General features: G+C 35.4%; 1 protein-coding gene across 2 annotated transcripts in view; it reads right to left on the bottom strand.

Moving 5' to 3' along the window:
* The window catches only part of LOC140753304 (uncharacterized), a 144854-nt gene extending 133102 nt beyond the window's left edge, over positions 1-11752 (bottom strand). For both annotated transcript variants that reach the window (XM_073087810.1, XM_073087813.1), the window contains exon 1: positions 11529-11752. The gene's annotated coding sequence lies outside the window, so the exon portion shown is untranslated. The remainder of the gene's footprint in view (positions 1-11528) is intronic.
* Positions 11753-12426: the final 674 nt, after the last annotated feature.

Here is a 12426-nt window from a genome sequence, read left to right as displayed (position 1 = left end):
TATTAATTATGAGGGGATCAAATACAAGTTCTGTCTTTTTCTGCACGTAGTACAGAAAAGGACTTCAATACTCTTATGCAACGTGACAAAGTCCAAGCCAATCAGTACTTTTGGAATAACACACAAAATCTTTATTTTTTATAAATAATTATTTTTTATAAATAAAGATTTTGTTACTACAAATCCCACATACTAGTTGACTGCTTCAATAAATTCATATAAATTCATGACCGTGTTACATAAGTTAAACCAAATAAAGTAGTTTCAAAATAAACCTAGGAACGGAGAACGAGGTGTTTGTTCAAGTAATATAACGTAAATACGCTCTAGCTAAGGGATGAAAGCTTCTCGTAGTAACCAGAAGGGTGGATCATCCCCACCGGTATTATTCCAAGTTGGCAAATTGGACTTGTTATAATGTATAGTTACACGCGTTACTGCTTACGTGCGCGCCTAAACTAATAATTATGTTGAGAAAATGTAAGAATGATTATTATTATAATCAAAATATCTGTTGGAAGAATGGAACATGACAGGTAGAAGAGAGCTAGCAACACTGAAAGGGAGCTGGAACAAGAGGATATAAGATGGCGGAAGTAAAAAGGATTAGAAGTTCGGTAAGAACGTGTAATGTATAATTCAGGCCTAATAAATAAAGGAAGTAATAAAGTACAAAATTGTGTTTCAACTAATACAACAATATCTATTTACAATTTTGTTTGCCTTTTTTTTTGATAAACTAGTATTGGCTTATTTCGAATGAGAAGATGTAACAATGATTATTATTATAATCGAAATATCTATTTACAATTTTATTTTGATAAACTTGTATTGGCTTAGTTATCAAAATTTAAATATGATTATAATAAAATCATTGAGGATTTGATGATATTAATTGATGTCGGGAAGTCGACAAACTGACTAAAATTGAGAAACAAAAGAGAAATTCTTTAAAGGATGCCAACCTGATTGCCTATATACAAATATGTGGTTATTATATAAAATTATGATTTTTGTGTGATAGTGATAAAACGTTTTATTTTTATCTAGCAGCGTAAATATACTTTACTGTCAGACAGACTATCCTGTGACACTACACATGACACGGGTTTTCGCTTATAGATGAAGTATTTCTAAAGTAATAGTACCCTATGTTTACATTTATCTCTAAAACAGACACCAATGAAAATGAAAAAACGCCCGTTTGAGATGCAATCTGCGATAGGAAATTCATATAGCGCACGTTGATAACATACTTAAAGTTCCTATTACCTATTATACTAACAAAGTAAATTAGGGTCGATACAATAGTAACTCACGGTACATTAATAATTAAAGTGAATATTATTACTTATGATATTGATATACCACACCACATGACTGTTAATTATAGACGTTATTAAAACTAATTAACTTTACTGCTAAGCCATCATGTTTGACATAGTATTGATTGTTTTGTTAATTATAGCGATAGTTAAGTTAATTTAAAATGCTCAAGGCAACATTTACTCTAAGAGAAGTAACACGAGAAGATCGAATCGGCGACAGTCGCCTTTTTTTTGTTTACGAGGGGGAAACCTTCAAAAGGTACCCGGCGCCGTGGGAGCGACGCAGGGTTATGTGGGATTTTTACCGCACTAAAACCCTCCCGGTGGCCGTCCTCGGCGCTGCGTAGAGGGCTCCGGGATCTCCAAAGGAACGCAACCGGAGTCCTCTACCCGGAGTCCGGACAGTCGCCTACAGTTGTCTGCGACCGTCGCCGAGTATCGTCGGTGAACGTTGGCGAGGGAATATCGCTCATGTATTAGTTCAGTCAGTATATTGAGTAGGTACTAAAATTAATAATAATACAGCCCTTTATTTCGAAATTTCCGTATTCACTTTTACAAAATATCTCGTATTTCGGCGTGCCTGTCGGCAAAGACTTCCTACGATTTGTATTAATGTATATGATGTTGTCACTTTTCTCTTATTTGGTCCTGCTGGTACTTCAATTATTATATACTGTTGTATATAGGAAAAAAAAACAGAAAATATCTAAAAAAATCTATCAGATATTAGACAATTAGGGAAACAAAATGGAGAGGTTGTACCTACTGCTTTTTCATAAGGAAATAAATTACAATATTTAGCTCGAAATTCTTTATTCATTTACCACGAATTCTCATTTAATTTGCAATAAACAAGAAGAAACAACGCAACGAAAAATATCTCATGTCGTAAAATAAATTTATGTATAAGATTGAATTATAAAGTGAACGAAAATATCAACAGAATGAACGAAATGAACAAATTGAGGAAAGGAGCTCGCGGTAAAAACAATTTCGCAATCGATCTCGCTCGGAGGATTCCCTTAAGCGGCTCCATTTATTTTTCCATTTTGCACAAATTACTATTTAAATCTCGTGGCAGCATCCTTTGAATTGTTGTTTACCGAGCGATTGGGCTTTATTTTGTCTGACGAAATAGACGCCGTATAGAATATCGTTAGCCAATCATGTTAACAAATTCTTCCAAATTTCATTCGTGGAAAATGTATTCGGCGAGGAATTTTTAATAAACATTATTTTTTATGGAACAGTTCTTGCCTTTGCCGTTGAAGAACGCCGGCTTACTTACATATGAGGAGACTATTTTATTCCCTAGGAGTGACAGCGCATCTATGATCGGCTTTAATAATAATAATAATAATAACAACGTTTATTCACGAAAACAAGGACTACAGCAATCATTATGGCAAAATACAAAATCACATAAAAACACAAAAAAAAATAATAAAAATTTCGACTTATTAATATACCTACTATTTTACGGACAATGTTTTGCATACCGTGCTGCAGGCAAAGCTCGCAAAAAGGTTACCGGAACTCAGCGTAAGTCGCGAAAACATGGTTCACGACACTGATTTTCAGTCCGGTCCCGGTATTGAAGTAACTCGGACGGCTGTCTGTGTGTATATTTATTTTCATTCTTGCTTTTTTGGAATAAGCTTATGTATTATCCTATGAGTAGAATCAAAATTTAACTTCCTTTAGATAGAATCCTTATTGAAAGCTTTAGATAGAATCCTTATTGTTATTGGAGTGGGTCACAGATGTCAATGGGTGGCATAGATGCGACTGACCATCAAGTGGCCTGCATGCTCTTTTGCTATTTCAATCTTATAAAAATAGTCGCATTTTGTATATTTCGTTTGTTTCGGAAGTCGTTAGTATATCATCTCCAAGCAGTCAGTAACATCATCAGGGTAATAGTATGGTTCGCTTCGTAGGTTCGTCTGTCGCGGAGACAATTTTAGCGAAACATCGATTTCTGTGCAAAGGCACGTGACCAGAAAACATGATAGCGCTAGCGCTATGCAAAAAGTAAAGAGAGAATATATTTTTTTTTTAAATACTTTTTTACGCGTAAACGATTTTTTTTTAAATATTGAAGGATTAATATATTAAATTATCCTAACTAATATTATAAATGCGAATGTGAGTTTGTATGAAATTATGTATACACGTTGTCAGTGGCTCAAATAATGTGACCATAGGTAATGGGATATCTTTAATCCCGAAAAAAATTGCCGTTCCAGAGAGACAGATAAAAACCTTTGACCACGAGCAAAGCCGCGGGTAAAAGCTAAGTCTCTCTCTAAAAAGTCTCTCTTACCACACCCTTCAAAGCGGAACAGAACAGTTCTTAATAAAACTACTGTTAGCCCAAACGTGTAAAGCTTGTAGAGAAATGTGTTCCTTTCGTTAATGGCTAACGGAAATTGCCCATTACACGGCTCGATGGACTTCATATTTGTGCTTACAACCGCCGTTAGTTCCTGAAATAACAACCCGTGCCTATGATACAAGATGTAATTGGTTTCCTCAAAGCAAATAATATATACGGAACATACTATAGATTTTTAGACGTTGATATTCATGTCCCGAGGAGGCAGCTAGCAGTGAGACTATAATGTATTGACGATGAAGTACTTTCTCAGAATGAGAAAGACTTAGGTCGTAGTCTTTCCCGCTGGGCAACAAGGTTTTATTAAATGTTAGTCAACTGCCAGGCAAGTGGGAGTGTTCACGAAGTTGTTCAGTAAAGCAAGTGATAATTAATCCATACTACGCATGACGTCGGAAAATTATATGTGGTGAAACTAGGCCTCTCAATCAAGGTTCGAAACCCGTACCCAACAGTGGGAATGTAATAGAAACATCGGTAACAGCGAAGAAACACATCATGAGGAAACATATAGGCCTAAGAGTTCTTAAAATAAAATGCTCATAAATGTGTAACATTTACTAATTCACTTAGCTAGCGTGATGGGCTATACCCCTAGATCTAAAGCCTTACTCCAAGAGGTAACTCTTAGATATGATTTCAACTAGTCTATCAATAGTTCTGACAGTAGTTCCAATTAAGTAGTTGGTTTAATAACATGTAAAACCAGGTAGCAAAACGATCACATCTAACACGGAATATATTCGGATACTTGACCGTGTATTATTTATACATTTGATATACAAAAGTAATATGGGAAGCGGAATGGTACTTTGAGCTTTAATTGCGGGGATTTTCGGCCCTCATATATTATTTACATAGAAATGATTACCCCTCGGCCGGGTCTCGTACCGTACAGCCTTCGTTATTTATTTTTCTGTTTGTCCTCCTATGCTGTATATTATTTATATAACGAGTCTTAACGCGGTTTTACCAGCTTTTAAAAGTGTATACTCAGAACATTTTATTGGAATAATATGTTTAAAATTTTTGCGCGGAACCCTAATTCTTTTTAAAAACTAAAAGTAGTCAAAGTTGCTACTTATAATACCACTTAAATTCCAGTGAAACTTTCGTCAAAATTAGTCCAAGCGCTTCGGAGTTTACCCGGAACAAACTCAAAGACATTCACACGGACAATCAGACAAAAAAAAAATTAAGTATGTGGGTCCTATATACTTTTATATGTGAATAAGAAAATACAATCAGATACTTCAATATATCATAGAGTATGTTATTAAACAGAAATTCGGAAATATAAAAGAAATTATACTTTAATTACGCTAAAACTTAACAGAGAAGAGAGGCTTTGACGCTTTTGTGTACAAAAAGAACCTAATAATTGTCTGCTAATCTCATTCTTAAAGATATTAAACTTTCGGGATAAAGTGTAATACGGACGTAATAACAGAATAAAATTTCTTTATTAACTTTTAGGTTATGTAGCTTAAACCTTAAAAGAATGTCTTACAGGAGTATGACAAGCCACTTGTACGGACAAAGGATTTTTCATTTATATTTTTACATATTATTACAACAAGTTGCATAAGGTAGGTAACATACGGGCGACATTCAGATAATATATGAGCAACATCATAGCGACATCGTGAAGAAAATTGTATGGGTGAGAGTTTGTGGCGACTTCGCGCAACTCGTTAATAGATGGCACCACGTTTCTGAATGACGCTATCGAAATTTTCTCAACATTTTGTACGCAAACAAGCTTCGAACTGAGACTATTCGAGCCAGACCGTTCCATGGGCATGGTCATCTAGACTATTCTAGACTGTCAGGACCGCCGGGGTCACTATATCTCTCACTGCCAAAAAAGTTTAAAAGGAAAGGTTTCAAAGGTGTGTGAAATCAACCAATCTACATTTTGGCTGCGCGGTAGACTATAGCGTAAATCTTCCTCACTAGGAGAGAAAACTCGTGCCCAGCGGTGGGATAGTAATGAGCCGAACAATAATATCATAGATGGAAGGACCAACGTCAAAAATTTTTAAATACCTCTCGAGCAGTACAGTTTGACTTCCATTCAGAGTATAAGAGGCGATCCATCTGAAAAGAATTCCCCTTATCCCGGCGATCTGAACTTTCCGTAAGAGGATCATGTTAAATCCTGTCAAAACCTTTATTATAATCCGTATATATAACATCGACTTGTGAAGGCTCTAACATGAATGGTTAAATATAAAATGCTTAGAATAAAAATGGAGGTGGCTTTTTGCTGGTTTGAAGAGTGTGGTAAGGTCATACTTTTCCGAGGCATTCAAGCTTAGTCCTCAGAGGTAGCGCATAGGGACCGACATCAGGTAGGAGTTTGGCCTTGTCTGGGATTGATTGCAGGTGTCCATGGGCAGCAGTAGCTACTGGATTGCATGCTAGTCTGCTACTTCCAGATTATACAAAAATGTATGTCTCCCTTGTCATACCCATAGCAGCGCTTAACAATATTTATTTGGCCAATAGGTGCAGCAGTGGTGCATCCAGGGTGAAACATTTCTAAGGCTTCTAATTAATAGTAACTTGGGGCATTGAGTCCATCTTTATAGAAGAAATATAATACTGTTATTAACGGCATTTAGGAACCTTTACTTAATAGCATTAAGCTTTAATACTTTTTGAAAATTTCTTAAGCACACTACATTTTAACAAAGGTTTATACTTTTTTGCACACGTTTGGCTAGCTGCCATTTTTCTTAAATGTAACAAAGAGTTATGCAAAATATCTTTTTCAAAGAAATTTAAATGCCTAAATTTGGAAACACACTCGTGCTTTTCAACCCAAGAGCTGTTTGTTTAATATTTCAAACAGAATTTTTGGAAGAGAATATTTTTTTATGGATTTTAAATACCCGTAAACATTATTTTCTAAAAAATATCGACCTAAGATTTGAAATTTTACTTATAACCTTTTTATATTCCATCGTCCCATTTTTTTTATCTAAAATTAATCCATATCTATATCTATTTCCTTATCTATAAACTTAATTAAGGCAAAGATTAATCGTGTTTAGATGACAAGTAACGATAACAAGAACCCCTCGATTATAAAAATCGTATGCACCCCATTTTTAGGAATTCACTCCTGAAATGAACACGATATTTTCTGCATCATTTTATTCCACCGTATTAACTAAAAAGTTTGGAAAATCCAAAAGTGCACGACTCATAATGCTCATTTAATTATGAAATATAAAAAAAAAAAAAAACTTAAACCGTTCAAAATTAATTGCCGAAAAAACAGCTGTAGTAGGAAGAAGGTACTGCACAAGCGCCCCTGGTGGAATAAATGTACATAATATCTATAGATATACAGTCTTGTAGTTTTCGTTTTTTATTAATTGCAATTAAACGACACTGAATTAATTAATCATTCGCATTCAGTGACCTACAATCGTCGATTAGAATTAAAAAAAAAAAATAACTCAAATGATGGATTTTTTCACAAGTTACAGTGTTTTCAGGTTTCACACATGACGGACAGGAAATTTTGGTGTTTTTTTCCAATTCTATTGCAGTAAATCAATTTTTAAAAAGTATGGAATTAAACTCCATTAAATTATCTCGACAATAGTATGCAAAATATCTTGATTCCGTGAACTATCAATGCTATAATAATAAAAATAGTCGCCAAAATGAAGCGAAAAAATTTTTTCGATCGTAAAGCACTCTCTGATGCTTCGCATCATGAGTCGTGCAAAAGTTAAAAATCATTTTGATTAAATTATAATACACTAGCTGACCCGGCAAACTTTGTGCCGCCTCAAAATCTATTTATCAAATATATTTCATATAAAATATAGCCTATGTTACTCATGGATAATTTAGCTTTCGAATGGTGAAAGAATTTTTACAATCGGTCCAGTAGTTTTTTAGCCTATTCATTACAATCAAACAAACAAACAAAGTTTTCCTCCTTATAATATTAGTATAGAAGTATAGATAATTGGTTTGACAGAATGGGAAACTCTAATCACAAATTTACGCAACCGAATGGTTTAATTCTCGCAGACATTAACATGACAAACCGCATACCTGATTTGGAGTAAAGACTGCGGCTGTTGAACCGATGACAGTTAAAAGCGTTTTTATAATAATGAAGTAACAGCAATTAGTATGTAGTCCACCTGACGGTAATGGCTAGAAACTACCTAAAGTAGACCAGATAAGATTAGATTGCTACCTGAGGTCGGCCAACTCGGAGGACAATGAAAACGTCTCAAATAATCAAGTCTTGACCACACCTCGTAGAACGGATCACTGCAGCGCTTAACAATGCTGTTATAATTAACTATCTCAAATTAGTCAAAACTGATTTTTAAGCTTTAAAAGTTTTCTTGGAAAATATTATCTAATTTCTTTTTTAAGCATTTCTCACTGCTCAAAACATTGTACAAAATATTGGATTTTGTTTGTAATTACCCATTTTTGACACGTTCGATGTCGTAGATATAAACGGACTTAGTTTGACGTAACCTTAAAGCAAGTATTATATAATTTATAACACAAAATTTCGATTCAAAAAGCCGAATGACTAGCCACTAAGTTATCACTCGTTGTCAAACATATTCCCTAGTACTCGTACACAAAATAAATATAACCTCGTATTTCCATTTTACACACGTAAAACATACGTAAATAAAATCCACGTCACTTGTCATTCCCCGTGAGTCAACAACGAGGCCAAATTCGCTCGTTAAAAACAACTTTGTTTGTTTAAAATTCAAGCACGAATAGTGTGAGATATAAAACCGTATCGCGAGCTATAAAAAGTGAAATTAAAAAGTTTCAAAAGCATTTCGTGACGTTTTTTACTACAGTATCGGGCATCAAGGAGTGAGTTATAAAAGTCGGCAGTAAACAAGTAATGCAAATTAAGCATTTTTACCCATTTCAGCTTACAAAGTTGGAAGTGCAAAGCTGTCGACTTAGTTAACGTCACTCTGGCGAATTTTGTAGCATGTAGCATTGCAAGTGAGCATGCAGTCCATCTGATGTAAGTAGCTACCGCCATCCATAGCCATCTGTAATCGACCCTAGACAAGATTCAATTCTTACCAGAACCTGGCCACAGAGTGTTGATACGTTTGAGGACTAAATTGGAACACCCTTTTAACATCCTTCAAGCAGCGCTTAATACGGCTGTTACTAGGCAGAAATATGTGGGGCGGTGGTGGTGGTCCATCCAAAAAGTGGTAATTTAATATCTTATTTATATTCTATATTTGAATTTAAACATTATTTGGAAACCTTTACAAAAAATACGAACTTTTTGGTACTATTCAATCGTCTTAAAATAAATTAAACCTTTTATTTGCAATCTGGAATCAATCTCAATTATTTCTTCGCAGTATTATGTTAAGATTTACTATCCCTGATCAAACAACTAAAATATATACAGCGAATGTAAAAGAGGAAAGAGCTTTTCGAAGTCTCATCTAATCCCAAAAATCTTACGTAACTATAAGCTACAGTTTGCGAAGCGGTTTTCTAGTTACGTAAATCAATCTCAAATTGTACCGTCAGTTATTACTTAACTGTCATAACGTATTTGCAGATATACTTCACTATATTTTGAGGTAGGTACTATATCTCTTCGTGGTTTTGTCTAAGTACTGTATTACTATCTTTTGTGTAATATATGACTAGCAGACGAGCCGTATCCACTTGCCATCAGGTTGACTGCATTAAACCTAATGGTAGTGGATACTACCCATGGACATCCATAATCAACCCCAGATAAAATGATAGTCCTACTGCGATCCTACTGAGCCGCCACAGATGTGTTGCTACCTGGACTAAGCTGGAACGCCTTGTGGTTGAATGTGTCTCCTTTATTACACCAGAAAAACTGTGGCGTTGCCTGTTCATATAATATAAGAGCATATCTCTATGTAGTTTTATGTAAGTGTTACTATCTATGCTGTATCTGGATAAGAATGTGGAAGTCGATACCTCGTTCTAACTCAGTCCTCTGGGGCGGAACTCCTAACTTAGCAACTGTGATCGATTGCGGAAACCAATACTATTTGAATCTTATTACATATGTCCAAGCACATACGTAACTACTCGTACATAGTAGTCGGTAAAATAAACGTGTATTCTATTTTCCATTTTTAAGTCATTTTAGTAGCAATCTAACAAGTAATCCACCTGATGGTAAGTGGTCTACTACTACTGATGCCTTTGGACATTTGTGATAAGCTATTAATAGAATTAGAACAATAAATGGAATAGGGCCCCGTCTAAACTTAGCCATAGATACGGTAATTCTAAGTTGGACTGTTTCGTTTTTACCTCACCACACCCTTCAACCCAGAACAAAGCAACACTTAACACTACCTATATAATAAAGAAAAATACGTGTGGGTGATGTCATGACGGGATCACATAAAAAAGACAACTCAATCGTTATAACATATCTTTAAATGTAATCCGGAATTGCGACTAAAATGAGCTTGAAAGCATTTTCAAAAACACGGATTTTTTTGTCAAGATACAGTCATATTATGCAAATTCCTTTTTAATCCCGCTCAGTCTGTTCTCAGACTTTTTCGGTGCTGACAACAAAAGAAAGTTAACGCCATTAACGGCTTCGTTTGAATAATAGCGCAATATGATGACCGGATGGAATAATTTATTCTTGTCTTTACAATGTTTTTTTATTTATTATATTAGAAGTTTGCGTACAAACGAGTATGCTTTCCACCTTAAGATAAGCGGCCAATGCTCATGGGCATGTGTAATCAACCCCTGATAGGATTAGATATTCCTACCTGAGGTCGGCCACAGATGCGCCGCTACTCCTGAGGACTAATCTGGAACGCCTCGGAAAAGTATGTAGGTCTCCCTTACCACACCCTCCAAACCAGAACACAGCAGCGCCTAATCCTGCTGCTATTACGCAGAAATAGGTGTGGCGGTGCCTCCGGAATCGAACCACAAAGGGTTCTACCATCTCCAAGTTTCTTTGTTCGCGATTTATATAATGTCACGCAATGTGTAGGGTATCGCGAAGTTTTAACGAGCTCCTACAAAGGTCTAATCTCATTCGAGATAACCCTCCTAGCAACGAAATATGCTTTACCCAGTCGCTTACAGATTAATTTAATAAGGTTTCGTATCTCTACGATGGAGTAATTAGAACTCAAGACCATCTTAGTTATTTATGCATTAGTTACATCTAAATCTGACTAGGCAAGATTTTTAATGTATAATAAATATATTTCTTTAAGAAATGCATAGTGTCAATTTTGAATTAGGGAATTTGGGTTTGAATTAGGATAAATTTTATTTAAACAGATCTATTTTTTTAATACATATTCGAAGGTTTAACAGATTTTACGCACATATGCACTTATTACTACATAACCAACATAAAAACTATTTTTGCTGTAATTATTACCTTTAAATTAGGAGACATTATTTTTTTTATATTTTTCAATACCTAGTTTGAATCTTAGCTTAGCCAAACAATCAAGGCCAAGACAAAGGTATTAAAACTATTTTTAGACGTCATTTTCATTATATTTTAATTTAAAAAATACCATTTTCTAGACTAAAAATATATTTTTAGTCCAGACAAACACTGAAACCGCAACGGTTTCCGTTAGTTCAAAAGTTACGAGCGAACTAAAACTTTTCAAGCATTACATAATGAGTAATTTTCCGAGCGACTCAATCTCGCTGCGTTTGATATCAAAGGCAGCTCGGCTTTAACTTATCAAGTAACAACAAAAGAAAATTGTGCTCACCTCAAAATTATCGACGAAATCCCAAAAAGGTGCGGCCTGGCAAGTTCTAAGGAGTTAGAGATGGCGGGAAACGGTAGAGGCGAACGCAACAGGCGTCTAGACCACGCGCTATTCACAGAACTAATCAACTGGCATTTTTTCACACAGAATTTTCACTAGTTGTGATTTTCTCTTTGAGATGTGCCGGCGGGTAGCTGGGGTTGTCGCGGCGTTCGCCCGCCGCAATCGCGCGTTTAGCTCTGGGCGCCGATCGCCCCGCTCGCTCCCCGCCCCCGCCCGCCCCACGCTCTCTGAAGCCTCTATTCGTTTAGTCTTCGCGCCCTTTGTGACACTTGAAACCATTGTTCACAAACGAACTCTTCACAAATTTTAACTACCGAATCGGTTTCATAGATATCACATATCCGATGGTATGTTGATGGTTATAAAAATTGTACACCTAAGAGTCATGTTTCCAAAAATAAAATAAGAAGAGAAATCCCGGAGAGTAATTACCTGATTTTAACGGTTTCGTACACCCAAACGTATTTTGATAGGTTTTTTAAAATCAATCCAGCGAAACTCTGGGGAAATCAAAAAGGTTTTACCTTACAATACTTTGTTACTTTAACATTCATTCATTTTGCTTGTACCGCACTCTACTTCCGGGTTCTGGTAATTGATTAAATCATAATCTTGTGTCGTATAGTTGCTTGGCAGTAATGATTTACGTAGCATAGCTCTACGACGTAGCACCTACGCGACACGACGATAATTCTAGGTACTCAAGACAGGACGAAAAATATTATTTTAAACTTGGTACAATATGCGTAATCCACTTCTGTTATTAATAATCTATCTTTTACTTATTTCCTATTAGATAACAAAATTTTACAGATTTTTAATTGCTAAACATTGC

This window comes from Epargyreus clarus, unplaced genomic scaffold (genome assembly GCF_041222505.1).
Source record: "Epargyreus clarus isolate Ecla_fem2 unplaced genomic scaffold, WU_Ecla_fem_2.2 ptg000026l, whole genome shotgun sequence".
NCBI lineage: Eukaryota > Metazoa > Arthropoda > Insecta > Lepidoptera > Hesperiidae > Epargyreus > Epargyreus clarus.
The sequence above is the reverse complement of the archived record's forward strand: the minus strand, read 5'-3'. Positions and strand labels throughout refer to the sequence as shown.